The 17,581-nt window shown below is 44.5% G+C and overlaps 1 long non-coding RNA gene across 1 annotated transcript in view; it reads left to right on the top strand.

The window, feature by feature from the left end:
- The first annotated feature begins 2,484 nt into the window (after positions 1 to 2,484).
- LOC308597901 overlaps positions 2,485 to 17,581 on the top strand; it is a 72,044-nt gene continuing 56,947 nt past the window's right edge. Inside the window, exon 1 of the long non-coding RNA XR_014013269.1 lies at positions 2,485 to 2,633. This is a non-coding gene — a long non-coding RNA (uncharacterized lncRNA). The remainder of the gene's footprint in view (positions 2,634 to 17,581) is intronic.

A 17,581-nucleotide genomic window follows, 5' to 3' on the forward strand; every position in this document is an offset into this window, starting at 1 on the left:
GGAATTTTTTTATGTTCAAAGTCCGTTTTGGAGGCCTAATCTGGCCTGCCGGTAGGTTTGATCCGGCCCCTTTGGCAGTTTATAGTTTATTTCCTGGGGTAAAATCCTAAAAAAACCTCAACAACTTCAATCCTAAAAAAAAAGTTTAACAACTTTGGCTGGCCCTTTGGTCGGCCCTCATGGCCCTTCACTTCATCAAATCTGGCCCTCTTTGAAAAAAGTTTGGACACCACTGACTTATACACTGTTGGCTGGAATTTTATAGTGTTTGGTATGGATAAGGCTTTGGCATTGCTCAGAAAAGAATCATTCCCATCCATGCTTGGGATGCTCTGTCAAAGAAGCATTAATCTCACAAAATGGATTTTAAAAACAACAACAACATCCCAACAACATTAAAGGGGAAAACATAATCGATATGTCACTTTAGAGCCTTACTTTGATTGCATAAAAGCTTAATGGCCAAGCTACAACCCTTTAAGTAATTGTAGGATGGCAACCTTCCCTTTGGAATCCTAAAATGCACTCAGGGAAGAATCCACTTATTTAATGAGAGCAATTAATGACCCACTTCATTAAAGCAATGAATTTCTCAAACTTGTTTGGATTTCGATCTGCATGGGAGATAGGAGTCCTTCTAGAAATTAGACATAGGGGCAACAAGGATGGACCTAAAGGAAACCCTAGTAGGGTTTTGTAGGTTTGAGGAATACCGTATTTTTTGCTCTATAAGACGCACCAGACCACAAGTTTTTGGAGGAGGAAAACAAGAAAAAAAATATTCTGAATCTCAGAATCCAGAACAGCAAGAGGGATTGATGTGCAGTGAAAGCAGCAATCCCTCTTGCTGTTCTGGCTTCTGGGATAGCTGCGCAGCCTGCATTCGCTCCATAAGACGCACACACATTTCCCCTTACTTTTTAGGAGGGAAAAAGTGAGTCTTATAGAGCAAAAAATACGGTACTTTGAGGTTTGTAGGAGTACCGGTACTCTTAAAGAAAAGCAACTTAAGGGCATAACTGGCAGCCCCCAAAACAGCCCAATTAGGACTCAACATATTCAGTAGCCAAGGAATATTGAACGTCAGTTGGAAAAGAGGCTGGGACAGATGGAGTCTCTTGCAGGTGACATGGCTAGAACCCTGAAGGTAAAAGGTAAAGGTAAAGGACCCCGGATGAATAAGTCCAGTCAAAGGTGACTATGGGGTTGCAGAGCTCATCTCACTTTCGGGCCAAGGGAGCCGGCGTTTGTCCACAGACAGCTTTCTGGGTCATGTAGCCAGTATGACAAAACTGCTTCTGGCACATGGAGGACCATGACAGAAGCCAGAGCACACAGAAAAGCTGTTTACCTTCCCGCTGTTTACCTACTTCCCAGTGCAAGTAGATAAATAGTGGTACCTATTTATCTACTTGCACTGGGATTTGAAGCACCGGTCTTCCGATCAGCGAGCCCAAGAGGCTTGCCAGCTCCCTCAGCCTGAAAGCAAGGTGATCACCACAACCCCATAGTTGCCTTTGACTGGACTCCAAAGATCACAGGGCAGTTCACAACATGACAATACAACATGACAATACAAAATATATGAGACTCTTAATTTCAGGCTCGTGGGTTTGAGCCCCACATTGGGCAAAAGATTCCTGCATTGTAAGGGGTTGGGCTAAATGACCCTCATTGTCCCTCCCAAACTCAATTCTCTGATTCTATGAAACTCCCATGGATTTCATCTATTCTTTCACATATCACATTCGTGAACATGCAAACAACATTCTGACTCAACCACATTTGAAATCTCCCATTTACTCTCACAAACATATACAAAAAAGATGACATCTATCCTGGCTTCAATCCACAAATACCCACTGGCTTCTGTTGACTGGCTTCCAAAGGTGAACTTCCACAAATATCAGTCTGCTTTAGCCTTGTAGCATCCACCAGTTTCTGAATCCAAAAGCCACTGGCTTTCACCCACCAACACCTGCCAGCTACTGTTAGGTCCATCGTGAGATGTCCGCCAGCTTCCAACCATGGATACCAGCAGCCTTCAAGCAAGAAAACTTGCCTTATTATTACTCCCTAGCATCCCACTGCCAGAGGATTGTCTCCTTCCATTCACCATTTTGCCTCCTCCAAGTGGAAGAAAACTGGGCAGTGCTGAATGTCACATCCATTGCCAGGTGCGTCCTGTTAGAAATAAAAAAGGGCTTTCCCCTTGGCCTGCCTTTATATCCACTCAGTTGCCAAATGCTTTTGTGACATCACAAGAAACCCACAGCCAATGGCAACAGCTGGGGAGGCATTGTCTTCATTGCTTTGAGCCTCACAATGGCAAGTGAACCTATCAGTGATTGTGTGCTTGTTTACTCGGGATGTAGGTGGCACTGTGGTCTAAACCACTGAGCCTCTTGGGCTTGCCAATCAGAAGCAGTTTGAATCCCCTTGACAAGTTGAGCTCCCGTTGCTCTGTCCCAGCTCCTGCCCACCTAGCAGTTCGGAAGCACGTCAGTGCAAGAAGATAAATAGGTACCGCTGTGGTGGGAAGGTAAACAGTGTTTCTGTGCGCTCTGGCACTCGTCGCGTTGTCCCTTTGTGCCAGTAGCAGTTTAGTCATGCTGGCCACATGACCCGGAAAGGTATCTGTGGACAAACACCAACTTCCTCAGCCTAAAAGCGAGAAGAGCAGCGCAACCCCATAGCCACCTTTGACTGGACTTAACCATCCAGGGGTCCTTTACCTACCTTTTACCTTTAGTCTGGTCATATCAACTGAGCATGTGCCTTTAATATATATTCCAGAGTTCAGTGCATCCTCTGGGTACGAATGTGATAGACGTTCCTTGGCAGAGATGCTAATGTAGAAAGAGTGGTATGGGTGTGTTTTTTTTTGGGGGGGGGGGTGGTATATATTCTTACATTTAACCTCACATTTCTTCTATCCTGGAACCCAAGATAGATCCCAAGCTGTCACCCATCCAGACACTAACAGACCCAGACTTAGCTTCAAGTTTGTGACCTCATCAGCCTTCAGACCATACCCCAAGACTAGTAAAGGGAATTTGAAAACCACTGTGCAAACTTATCTATAATTGCTTCTTATATGAGACTGGTCCCTCTGATGCAATTACACTCACATTTCAATCACGCTTGTTTCTACACTATTTCTCAGTTATAGGATTGTGCTGACATAGCTAGCTATCCAAAGACCTTAAGGGCAGTGTGTAAGGAAGTCCATCATTAGTCCTGCCCTATTTCTGCTGTAACACTGGCTGATGGCTGTTGCCATGCAACAGCTGTCAAACTGTCACAATATCCTGCATAACAATACCAGCTCATTTGTGGCACTGAACTGGTCAAAAATTATTGGGTTTGCTCCCATATTTTTGTCACCACAGTATCTAATACAGTGGTACCTCTGGTTATGAACTTAATTCATTCCGGAGGTCCATTCTTAACCTGAAACCGTTCTTAACCTGAGGTACCACTTTAGCTAATGGGGTATTCCACTGCCGCCGCACCACTGGCGCACGGTTTCTGTTCTCATCCTGAGGTAAAGTTCTTAACCTGAGGTACTACTTCTGGGTTAGCAGAGTCTGTAACCTGAAGTGTTTGTAACCCGAGGTGTTTGTAACCCGAGGTACGACTGTAGTACCAGGCCATAAAGGGGTGAAATAAAATTCTGGGTGTGAAGGGCCATGTCCCTACCTTTGCCATTTTTCTCTTCTCCAAACAATTCCCAGTTCCCCTGATCTGAATAATCTTTGATTCATAACCTTGGTTGGAAAAGATTGAAGGAGGTAAACAAAGGGAACAAAATATACAGATGCAATGCCATCTTGAGGATCACAGCCAAAGAATGAAGCCTAATTCATTAAAATCAAGAGGAATTCAGAGTGTTACCTCAGCATGCAAAGATGAAGCCTGCTGGAAAGCACAAAGCTGTTGCGTGCATGCAAGCTAGGCATGCATGTCACAAAGATCTCTTACAGCATCTCCATGGAAAGACTGAGGGGTTTTTGGGGTTTTTTTGGTGTTCAACCAAGTTTACACAGTGGTTCCTTCATGCAGTTCCATACGTATTAGAGATTGCATAGAGACAAACAGCAGGCAGGTGGAGCTAAATAGCCTGAAGACAATGCAGCAAAGAAGAAGGAAACAAACAAGACAAAATGTCACCCAGTTCAAGTTTCAGAAATCACCTGGAACTTTTGCCAGGCTGGCTCAGGGAACACCAAGCTGGAGCTTCTACACGCTTCATTCTTCAGCCTATTTTTAAACTAGAAGATCCTGAGAATGAGCATTTCTGAGATTTATTTAGTTATTATCTTTGCCCCACGTTTTCCAGCCTTTACACCCTTCCCAGAGTGCAGGGGTCGGCAAACCTTTTCAACAGGGGGCTGGTCCACTGTCCCTCAGGCCTTGTGGGGGGCTGGACTATATTTGAAAGGAAAAAGAAAAGAATGAATTCCTACGCCCCGCAAATAACCCAGAGATGCATTTTAAACAAAAGGACACATTCTACTCATGTAAAAACACGCTGATTCCCAGACTGTCCATGGGCCAGATTTAGAAGGTGACTGGGCCAGATGTGGCCCCTGGGCCTTAGCTTGCCTACCCATGCCAGAGAGGATTAGGACTCAGCTACACAGTTACAAATAGAACGTTTTAAATGTGTTGCAAAGTGCAATATTAAAATGTGACACTAGATGGCAACAGTGAGCTATGCCAAATTCAATGTCATTTTTCAAAACATACTTTTACAAAGCATTTCCACAGTGTTTTTTATACAGGTGTAGATGCCACCTTAATTAAAACACAAAAATCAACGAAACAATTTAGAACCATTTAAAGAAAGAGACAACAGCCCTACAGAATGAAACAGCACTAAAATCAGAACAACAAGTGCTGGGCTTCCAAAAGAAAACAGACTTAGTACACAGGTGCAGCTCCTTGCAGACAGCTTCCAAAGTCCTGATGCTGCAATGAAAGAGGTCCTTTATCCATCTGGATATTACCTACCACCTGTCAGATGGCAGTGCGACATAGAAAAAAGACTCATGCAGCAGAGAGCAGTCCTTAGCTCATTCCTTAGCATGACAGCATATGACCATCCTTTGAAGGAAATGTGGTCTTGCCAGTAAAATGGTTCTGGAGTTCTGACACCAAAGAAAACTAATGCTACAAAAGTTAATTCTTGGAAGTAGCTCACCCTGAGCGTTTAGTTTGCAGCTTCTCATATTGCGTGGAGTTAGAGACCATCACAGTTCAAGTGTGATTATCCTAACCAATCAATCTGGCTCCATTTAAATGATTTTTCCTCTGGCAACGAATTGACCTGAACGCCCAAGAATCTGTTCCTGTTTAAATGCATAAAGGAGAAGAAAAATAGGCTGAAGGCAGCCTTTTGTGTTTACAGACATTTACACAACTCCTTAGAGCATATTGATGGTGCCTGGCTACATTCTGTCGACTGCCATTCTTGAATTACGCTCACATCGCCACAAATTGGTGTTGCTTGCTTTCATCTACTTCATGAAGTAACCTTTTGTTTGCCACCAACTTAAAGAATGTATCTCTACAATATTGTCTACAGGACAATGATTTCTTTTAAAGAGAGTGAAGGGGAAAGGGAAATTGGAGCAGTCTTAAATCTTCTTCAAAAGAGGGGAGGCTATATATAGCGAGCAAGGCAATGTCCAAATGTTAAATTTTGAAGTCAACAACACTGGACTGGATTTGCTTTTAAAAATATCGATAGTGTTGCCAACAAACATTAAGTCTAAGGTTTAATGACTCAAGCACCATTGGTCAATGCTCATTCCGAAAGTTCCTTAAAGTTGCTGTTGCTAATTAACTTGAATTGGAGGTATCTATAGAAAATAAGAATGGGGCAGTTGTTCACCGCAGGACGTGTTTCTTGCAAATGTGATTGCTGCTTCTCAAATGAAAAAAGGAGAAGCAGCAGAAATAAAGGCAGGCGCTGTCCAGTACAAGCAGACCACTGATTTTGCCTCTGTGTGTCCTCGCCTAAGTCATCAGTGAATTTCTCATCACATGCTTAGTTTGCATTTCAGACCAATTTGCACAGACAAATTCATCCATACTTTCATATGCACAGACCCTCCAAGCGTCCCCATTTCCCAGGGACAATCCCGGTTTCTGATTTGATTTGATCCCGGAATGTCCCGCTTTTCCTTAGGACGTCCCTATTTTCATCAGGGAAATGTGGAGGGTATGGACTTATGCGACCCCTGAGCCAAGAAGATAAGTAACTATACAACATTTAGAAGACATTAGAAGGCAGCCCTGCATAGGGAAGTTTTTTTAAAAAAAATGTTTAAGATTTTTAAAAAAATGTTTATATATATTTTGGAAGCCACTCAGAGTGGCTGGGGCAACCCAGTAAGATGTGCAGGATCTCATCATCCTCATCATTAAATAGGACATTCTTATTTCCATTGGAGAAATGATGGAGGGTATGCATATATGCATACATATAACTATGTATGCATATACATAGTTACATAAAGGAAGACTTAGCATAAATTATGCAAACAACCATTTTCCCCGATTGCAGCTAAGTTAGCCCCTGCCCCCCCCCCGACCCCAATGGCTTCAACCATAGAAATAGCTTCTGGTTTCCCAAGTGCAAGGCTGTGCAAAATATTCTGCTGTTTTGGATCACCAGCACTGCATTGAGAGGGCTGAAATTAGTTGAGAAAAGCTTAACAGAGAGTTTGTTCCCTCCCACCCCCTGCCCCAATTCTCTTAGCTATTATTTGCATTCGTTATCTGTTGTTGTTTCACTGGTGGGTTTTTACTGATCATGGATTAGATCATGGATCAGTTTTTACTGATCATGGATTAAATAACACTACGCACAGTGCATATGATATTATGACAACATTGCATTCACTACATGAATGCAATCGGGTGGTAAACAAGACCCAGTGGCAGAGCAAGCTGACCGAGCGCCTGTGTTAGGATTTCACTCCTCCGTTGCTGGATGTGTGCTTGTTACATCACATGTCTGTGTTTACTTTCTAGACTTGAAAAGTCTGAGAACGGAAGCTAGTCTTATCTCTTCTGCTCTATTGCACTGCTGTACTTCTCTCTCTCTCTCTCTCTCTCTCTCTCTGAGACGAAGGGAGACGCCATGATTGCTTTGTGCTGTAGGTATTGATTAATAAATACCGTATTTTTTGCTCTATAGGACGCACTTTTTCCCCTCCAAAAATTAAGGGGAAATGTGTGAGCGTCTTATGGAGCGAATGCAGGCTCCTTGTCTTCAGCGATAGCAATGCGAAGCCTCCGAAGCGCAGAGGGAGCGCTCCCGAGTGCACACCGATCCCTCTTGCTCTCCAGGCTTTGCTTCACTGGAGAGGCGCTGCACAGTTTTCCCTCTCTGCGCAGCACCCCTTCAGCAAAGCGGGAGGAGAAATGGAAGGGGCTCCGTTTCTCCTGCCGCTTCGCTGAAGGGGCGCTTCGCAGAGAGGGGGATAATTTTTTTCCCTGTTCTCCCCCTTCTAAAACAAGGTGTGTCCTATGGTCAGGTGCGTCCTATAGAGCAAAAAATACGGTACTTAGAATGCACACACCGACGCTCCACTTCATTTCTACTAAACTCTGCTGAGTGAGCGTGCACATACTCTTCTGATATGTGTCGCTGGAAGCATTCCAGGACTGAAGATTTATGGATGTCCCAAACTGCGCTTCATAAGGAAGACATCTGGAGAGGTTTATCTCATTCCGGGGGCTGTGTGTGCCCCCCAGGCATGTCCTGGGGTGGTGCGTGTGCCCTGCGCCCAGGGCCGGGGCCAGCTGCCTGCGGGGTGGGACCAGCCAGGGCAGGACGTATTGGTGTTTCGCAACTTTCTGACTTGTTGCAGGACCTTAGCCAGACCTTAGCAAAGTATATGCAGAGTTCACGAAAGCCATTGGCAATCGGCTGCAGGAAGGATGGACGAAGCAGGAACCAGTAACATGTACTTAAAGGTGTTTATTATATACAGTGGACTATTTACAGGAACGGAACAGAACATGGATCTTTGACTAGCTTTCTCTTACACAACTCACAACTCTCAACCTCCAACTCCTACACTCAACACTACCTCAACTAACACATTTCAGTTAGTAGGCCATCAATCATTATTCCCATGAGAGAGCTTGATCAGTCATGGAGCTGTCTCCATGCCTCTGTATCACCAGGCAGATTACACTCCTTTACATTGTCTTGGCTGTCGGCTAAACCCTAATTGACTCTGTGTGAAGCTGCATGTATTCAGTGGGGCTTCCAAGGAATCTGCCTGCCTCCTCCGACTCAGCTGCCCTACAGAGGACCATTTGGGGCAGGAGAGACGCATGGCTCGGACATGCTGCAGGACCCGCAGTGAGTGCCCCACTGGGTGACACCCAGGGTGGCCCACTCCCACCACACACCCCTTCCTCCACCCCTGACAAGACCCATTTCATATGAGGGCAATGCTTTCTGGATTACTCATATAGTCAGTCAAGGATCACATGATGAACTGGAGCAGGGGTCAGCAACCTTTTTCAGCCATGGGCCGGTCCACTGTCCCTCAGACCATGTGGAGGGCTGGACTATATTTTTTTGGGGGGAAGAAAGCATTAACACCTTTGTAATCGAGCAAACCAAACATGTCTTAAAATATTTCATTTTCTCAAACGAGACAATGGTTTTCATTCTCTGTTGGTGACAAAATATCAGAAAACAGGACAATCAACTCCTACTATTTTACTTGATAGTTACCAGTTTACACGTGGTGATTATCCGTCACTGACTGCTTGCAATTGCTCCATATGTCAGCTGCCTCTATACTGTCTGCAACGACAAATTTTTATGTGCAGCATCTCACTGTGGTTAAATTGGGGAATTTCCTCCTGGATTGACCATTGCCCTGGACAGTGGGATGAACATATGCGTTTCCATCTGTTTCTGTCTTAATACACCTGAGAGAGCACATTCTAATATATTTTGTCTGAAGCCACTGTGTGAACCTAGGAAGCTGCTTTCCTAGTGAGTCAGAGCTTTCATCCAGCTAACTCAGGGGTCAGCAAACTTTTTCAGCAGAGGGCCGGTCCACTGTCCCTCAGACCTTGTGGGGGGCTGGACTATATATTTTTTTTGGGGGGGATGAATGATTTCTTATGCCCCATAAATAACCCAGAGATGATTCCCAGACTGCCCATAGGCCGGATTGAGAAGGCGATTGGGCCGCATCAGGCCCCCGGGCCATAGGTTGCCTATCCTTGAACGGGTAAGGTAAAGGTAAAGAGACCCCTGACCATTAGGTCCAGTCGTGACCGACTCTGGGGTTGCGGCACTCATCTCGCTTTATTGGCCGAGGGAGCCAGCGTACAGCTTCCGGGTCATGTGGCCAGCATGACTAAGCCGCTTCTGGCGAACCAGAGCAGCACACAGAAACGCCGTTTACCTTCCCGTCGGAGCGGTACCTATTTATCTATTTGGACTTTGACGTGCTTTCGAACTGCTAGGTTGGCAGGAGCAGGGACTGAGCAACGGGAGCTCACCCCGTCGCGGGATTCGAACTGCTGACCTTCTGATCGGCAAGTCCTAGGCTCTGTGGTTTAGACCACAGCGCCACCCGCATCCCTATCCTTGAACGGGAGGATGCCACAAAAGGTGGGGTCATGCACATTAAGATTTCATGTGTTCTGATATAACTGGGGACACATTAAGCCTATGTGTTTCTGAAAAGGCTTCCTTGGAAAGAATCACATAAAGAGGAATGCATCTGCATGAATTGCTCCTTGACGACTGACAGCTGCAGGCTTGGGGACGAAGCTTTCAAGCTCTTAAAGAATAAAGGAAATTAGTTTAAAGCTAAATAAGCCACAATGCTTTAGTTATGGCCATATGCTACAATTGTGTCGCAGCCAGGTTTGTTTCTTCTTCATAAGGGGCAGGTAAGTCGACACGCATACAGAACACGCTATTTGAAACAAACAACTCCCAGCTCTAAACATGCTTAAACATCTGGCACGAGTGCATAATTATATGGGAAATGATTATAGAGTCCTTGAAACAAAAACTCTAGCCTAGACTGTCAAAAGAGAAAATGCAACGTTAAGCTGTTCCATTACCTGCAGTGCGCTAGTTTAGAAAAGAACCTAAAATACAGGAGAGGCGAAATCAAGATTTCAAGCGCAATTGGTTCACTTTGAAACCTTAAATATCCCATGCATTAAAAAGAGTGGAATCATAGAATCATAGAGTTGGAAGAGACCACAAGGGCCATCGAGTCCAACCCCCTGCCTTATAATTATAATTATAGTTGCTTATAATTTTGGTGAGATATATCAGAATGGTAATAATGATTTTTAAATTAAAAAAAATACCAAAAACACCAGTTATGGCATCACTGATATTAAATCACTGGTGATCTTGCTCTACGATTTTGGCTTGGATAATGTTAAGATCATCTCTTAATATAGTGAGCATTAAGCCAAGAAATAAAGATGTAAATATTAAACACTGTTCAGTACTAAATCAATAGCTCTAATGAATGATGTCACCATGCTTCATATGTTTGGGTCCGTAAACACAGCTCCCCACGACTTGCTCTGTTTGTTTAAAATGCAGGCTGAACATTGTGACACCCAGATTTGAGCCAGGGAAGAGGTCAAGTCTTCCATCCCGGCTTCTTTTGCACATCAGGTTCAGATCTAAATGCAGAATAAACTGAATTACTGTTCAGTTGATTTTTTCAAGTGGAGGGGGAAATACATAGATTTTCCTTGTTGGGGCATCTGCAGAGTGCCCATTCAACACACCAGCAGAATGCGCCAATGGAACAGAAAAAAAACCAGGCGATTGGGGTAGAGCAGTGAATGAATGAATGAATGAATGAATGAATGAATGAATGAATGAATGAATCTTTATTTGGTTCAGCCTTTGGTCATAGCAATAAAACAATACAATATACAAAGAATAGAAATAAAAAGTCCATTATATAAAATACATTTTAGGCTTTTGAATCAATAGTCAAATAGTGGACCTTATTCCGATTGCCCCAGCTAAAAACCTTGCCACCGTTGCTGTCACCTGCTCATCTTCATCTGCTAAGAGAAAGGACACTGTGGCAGTGGTTGGGCGTCCCGGAATGGACAATAAAAAAGGAGTGATTGTTAAGTTGTGGGTGAACATATCAGACGACACAGCGATTCTTCAAACAGCTCTTGTTTATTCAGAGGCCAGAACAGAACTGAGCTGAAGGGCTCAGTCAGCCTGATTATATAGCGCTCCAGTACAACGTTACTGTAGCAACTTTCTAAAACTATCCAATCACTGAACATCACTTTCAATCCTTCATTTGCATAACTATCTACAGTATCCCCCTGCTGGCCCAGGGTGAGAACTTCAGTACATAACAGTGATAATCTCATTCCTCAGGTTTTTATAAAGAGTGCAAGCCAGGAGGGCATGCACCACCGATTCGGGACTGCCATCTCCACAGGGACATAAGCGTTTTTCATGTGGAATCTGTTGGAATTGCCCCTCAAATACACCCAAGGGCAATACATTCAGTCTTGTGAAGGGCAGGAGCAGTGGTTCCCAACCTTTGTTTGGCTATGCCCCACCTAAGCATCTCTAAAAACCTGATGCCCCCACCGCCCATGACATGTAATTCTTATTATTCACAAAGTGAACTCCTATTCATGTGGAGGAAGCCTAAAAGGCCATTACCTTGGTCTGACTAATTATCGAATTGCCCCCCTTAAAAATCAAATTGACCCCTGTTGGGAACCAGTTCCTTTACTGACAATATAATACAGTTCCATAGCTTAGCAGTTACATACTGTTGTAGCATACCGTCTTTTTGCAGGGTTCCAGTACAGATTAGGCTCTAGCCAATGGCAGTGGCCATGAGCAAACTTGCTTCAAACAACTGCACTTAGATTGTTCTGAGTCACTTTCACCAGAAGCCAAGCTATGCACCTGGGGGCAGGGCTAGCTGCCCGTGGTGAGCGGTGAGAATCCCAGGGGAGGCGCAGAGATGCCACCCCCCCTCAGGGATGACACTCAGGGTGGACCGCACCCACCACACCCCCTTCCTCCGCCACTGACTCTCACACGCTTGCTGACTCACACTTAACTATTGCAGATGCAGGACAAATGCGCCTAAAAATAACCAGCACACCCAAATCCACCTTTTCTTGTCCCTTTTCTCTGCATGGGGAAACCCAATGACATTGACATTCCTGACTATTTCTGTGCCTGCGCCTGACCAGCAAGCAAATTCGCTCCATCATATGTCCCTACAGGTCTTTGTAACTAACCAACATCTCTATCTGCATTGTCTAGCCCTGAAAATAGCCTCAGAGTAGTATACTTTGACTCCCTGGCATCTCTGCTATGGGGTTCCTCGGGGTACTATTTTGTGGCACTATTTTGTCCCCAGTGCTATATGAAGTCTACGGGAGCAGTCATTATGGGTGGATCCAGACATGGGGCGCGCACGCTATAAATGAGTCAGAAATGTGATCGTTATAACAAAAGGGGGAAAAAATCTCTACAGATAATCACGTTTTAAATTTTCCTGCTCTCTGGTGTTGCATGTTTAAAGCGCATTCAAATCGCTGTTTTTTTACTCATGTAGCTGAGTCCTAGGAGTTGCAGTATTATACTTTGTGAGGCATGTACATCTATGCAAGTGCAAATACACACAGCAGCGGGATTATCCACTCAGAATTTGCATTCTCAATGTGCCATCTAGGCCCAAGGACTGCATTCTGAGACAGTACCTTAAGAAAAAGGTGTTGAAAAAGGCATGAAAAATGCCTTATATAAGTGCATATTATGAGGTCCATTTTAAGACTTGCAACACTAGCAAATTAAGTGCTAAGGATGTGGTAAAACTATCTGCCACTATACCAGCACAATGTCAGACAGCATTACAGTGAATTGGAATTTGTCAACACTGCAGGCAGATAAACCAAAGGAGAACATTTGGCCTTGCCTTCAAATGACCTACTCATCAGTGAACTAATAAAGGGTGAAAATGAAGGTCAGCTTTCCAGCGGAAATTGAGCTTTTTATATTACAAAAAGTATTAAACACATATTCGCTTTTTCTCTGTCATATGATTTGAACGGGAGTAATTTCCCAGAATATATTTGTTACCACACATTTGATTTTTAGATAATTAATTTCCTGACAGTTTAGCAAATGAGTAAATCAGAAAAAAGTCTTATCACTGTGTCTTTTTCCATAAAAAACAAAACAAAAAAGGCATGTGAAGTCATTAAAAAGCGGCAGTCATTTCAACTTTCCCCCTCTCTTCTTTTTTACACTAAATATAGCTTTTTCTGGGCCAAAAAATTATGGCAAGAAATACGACGCATGAAATAAAAATAGTTCAAAATGTTAGAGGGCTCCTGAAAATGCAAGCTGAAAATGTACAGTTGCTTATAATCCAGTAATACCTGGTAAAAATCACACATGCACAAGTTTAGATCCAGGTATCCAGAAGGGGTTATCCAATTACTAGTAGGGGATTTCTGTCCTTTCTTCTGTAGCTCCCAGAATCCCTCTAAATTTGGCAGTTACAGCCTAAAAAGTGGGTGAAGACAAAGGAATCAAAAGATACAGAGATGAACAGGGTGGTTCATGAACTGAAAGAACCTTCAACATTTAGCGGCTACATAAAGGGGATGAACTCAAATACAGATGATTTTATGCATGTACAACTGGCTCCACATAAGGGACAATTCTGCTTGGCCTAACATCCCCCTCTGTGGAGCTCTGTGCATCTGTGTAATTTTAGGATTTCTTCACCTGATCACCAAAAACCACAGGGTTTTTTTTTTTTTTTCCAGGCAGGGAGGGTCTGGCAAACACTTTGATGCTGGACCCAGCTACGCACACAGCAAAACCCTTTTGTGCATTCCCCCCCCCCCAGTAGGTGAGCAGGGCCAAGTGAATTTCTAGGGGTGTAGTGGGGCACAACACAGCAAAAGGAATGTGGTGGGCCAGGTCCCCTGTCCTAAATGTTCCCTACGATTCTTCCCCCGCACTCAGGGGCGTGGCTAGCCGCTCTGGCACCCGGAGTGGTGGGGACAGGGCGATCCACACACAGGGGCGGCTCGCCAATTTGCCTATGGTGGGGGGAACGCGGTGATCCACGCAGGGCGGTGACATGGGGAACTGCCCACAGAGTCCATGTGGCGGACGCAAGCCCCACGCTTCCATTTTGGGCAGTGCGGGGCCCGGAGCCACTGCGTCACCCTCAGGAGAGATGTATGGCTTGGGCGCACTGCAGGCCAAGTGCCACTCAGCACAGTGTGCCATTTTGGTACCCCCTCAGGGATGACACTGTCAGAAGCTCATCCTACACTCGAGTAGGACTCAAGCAGAGACACATGCCCAACTGGCATGTTCCCTCCCTCCTGGTCGATCGTTCGGGAGCTTCAAAAGCTTTCTTCAGCCTGAACATCACAGTGGCCGATGCCAACAGACATCGCCACACTTAGCGATCCGTAGAGTCTTTGCAGTTCACGTGACAGAACTCAGCACTTTGGCTAATCTACTTTATTTACATATAAACACACACGGAGCACTGCAAAGTGGCTCCCTCTCTCTCTGGCATCAGACAGCAAAAAGAACAAAGGACAATAGTCCCACTTCATGGAACACAGTAACACAAACATCCTGTCTCTGTCACTTCCCACTCTGTGGAGTCAAAACATATACCGTCATGTGATAGACAACAATCCCATGACTGCAAATCATGGAGCAGGAATTCTAACATACACCTGTGGTGGCCCACCACCACCGCACCTCCCTTTCTCTGCCATTGCCCGCACGTTCTCTTAGGTGGTGGAAAACACGGGCTTTGTGCGTTTCCCCACATTCCTTCTTTCTTCCCAACTGAAGTTACTGGCAGGAAGGTCTAGGTTTAGAGAAGCTGCAGAAAAGATTCCCTTGTCTCTGTACGGATACTTTATAATCACTGGAAACAATTAACATGAACTGAATAAAGCACTTGAATTGAAAACGCCAGTACAATACCTGCCCATAATACTTCAGAAAAGTGTTTTTTTGTCCGGAAAATGATACTTCACTGTCTATGACATGATGCCTGCCTATTAGCATAATTACTCCTAGTTTTAATTCAATAATTATGTGATATATTGTACCAGTAATTTAACTAGTTTGACTTAATGGATTCAGGTTTTAACTGTGCAGCTAATTTATGTGGGGAAATGACACCACAATTTTATTCCCAGTGTTGCTAATGTTTTTCTCCTACACATTACCAAAAAAAAGAGAAGAAGTTTGGATATGGAAGATACCTGGAACAATAGTTCTGTTTCAAAGCATTGTGTGAGTATTATTTCATACAATTAGTCACTGGAAGGCTGCATGCCAGTCTGCCGCAGACGTTTATTACAACGGTAAAGTTCACACAAACTCTATAGAAGATTCCTGTTGGGATTAGGGAGTTAGCTGAACATTTATTAAGAATAGGGCACACACAACCTGACTACCTATTGGGTAGAGATGTTTCTAAAAGTCCTTAGCCCTGGGTCTGGATATGAGCTTCAGGGATTCAGAATGGGATGGGGAGAGGGCTTGATTCATTGGTATTCTGCCAAATTCATTGTGAATCAACCTAATTCACACGTTCTGAAATAATACAAAAATTGAAACAGTTGTCCTTCTGGACAACTTCTATACTTCACACTTCTACAAATTTTGCAGTGCAGTTTTCTAGCTGAGCAACAAGTGCAAAGGTGTATATACTGGGGGGAACCGCATGTGTTTGTGAAAACAGCATCCAACATGCACTATATCATGGAAAACTGCTTTGCAAACATGTGTATAATGGGCAACACTGCCGATGGATTTTCATGAGGCCTTTTATAAATCATGAACTGATGGAAGATATTAAGAACTGAATGTAAGACTGGAAGAATCAGAAACCTGAATCGACAAATTTGCCAAGCCCTAGTTCAGAATGCTTTCCTAAGAAAAGAGATGACTATTGCAACATCCCCAGTTCTTCTCCAGCTTGAATTAGAATGCAAAACAGAGTATAATATTCTCTCCAGGCCCTATGTCCAACTAGCTTCATACAGGCAGGAAAAACTCTGCCAGGACTTCTCTTGACTACTGCAAGCATTTTCAGCCTGGTATTATGAGAATTCAAACCCCCAATCTCCAGATTGTCACAGCTTACCTCAGCAGCGGAAGCTGCTGGCCATGAGAAAATGTCAAAGGCAGCCAGGGATGAGGAAGTGTTTCAAGCCTTCTCCAATCTCTGGCTGCCTGCAGAATGCTTTTGCGTGGCCAGGGAAGCCCCAGAGTGGCTTTTCAAAGCTGTCCAAAGGCAGCCAAGAATAGGGAAGGCATGCCTTTGAGAGAGCCAGGCACTATCAGAAGAGGACCAGGCCAGACCTTTGCCTATCCAAAGGCTCAAGGTTGTCCTAAAGGAATTTAACACACAATTACCGTTACATTTGCCACCTTTGCTCTGCCCCAACCATGATATCTGTAGCCTGCTGGAAGTATTGTCCTGACAGCAACAGTTTCAGAGAGCAAAAGCATTTAGAGATGTGTTGTGTCTGGGACAAACGTCTTCCTGGCATGATACATAAAAAGCTTGGAAACATTCCAAATGGGGTAGAAGGCTTTTCTCTGGGCAGAATTGAGTGGGGTCTTTTCATGCTTATCCTGATGGAAATTTTTACACAGAGAACTGGAATCCAAAGGGGTGACTGAAGATCAGAGAACGAACTGGGGCAGTAGAAGTTGCATGTCGAGGTCCCCAGGGCCACCCCAAATAACTCACACATCACACGGAATTTTTTGTTTAAGGTTTTCGGCATAATTTTGGCCACAACTTTATTAAAATACAAAAATGTGAATGGTTGCTTAGACATTGGTTGCGACTATCTGCCCCCACCATGGGGGACAGACTGACATTCCGTACAATGCGAAAGTCAGAATAGGGGAATACACTTGGGGGGTAGCGACGGAGCAGGGAACCTGCCCTCAGCCCTCCCCAAATGCAACCAGGAGCTCTTGCAATGGCCCGAGCCCCCTTGTCAGAGTGGACAAGCAATAGTTAGCCCCCGATTCCTTTAATGGAATCCCTTGCAGCAGCAGCATTAGAGGGGCAGGCACAGCCAATCCATGCCCCTCAACCAACCAAACCATAAACCAATGCCTAACCGCAACCTTACAAATTGTGACGATTTGCTACGCAGTAGGCAAAAACCAAATAGCCCCAGCCAATCAGCCAGATGGACAAAATTCCTACTGGGCCCCTGCCCCAAGAGCAGACAACCCCATGACAGGCATAGCAAGGTCAAAGCGAACAACCCTAATTCTTGGGAGGGGGGGACGGGCAATCCGATGCACAGGCGAAAAGAGGAAGCCCTAGCCTCGTGCAAGGAGTTTTAGCATTTCTGGCTGTTAATCAACAAATGGCAACTTGAACTTCTTCCCAAAAACAAGGGAAGCCCCAATCGCATCAGTGGCCAACGATCAATTAGCCCGCCCCCAACTTTGGAGTTTCCTAGTGGCCCCCACCGCAAC

The sequence above is a fragment of the Podarcis bocagei genome (genome assembly GCF_964188305.1).
Source record: "Podarcis bocagei genome assembly, chromosome: 11".
Classification (NCBI taxonomy): Eukaryota; Metazoa; Chordata; class Lepidosauria; order Squamata; family Lacertidae; genus Podarcis; species Podarcis bocagei.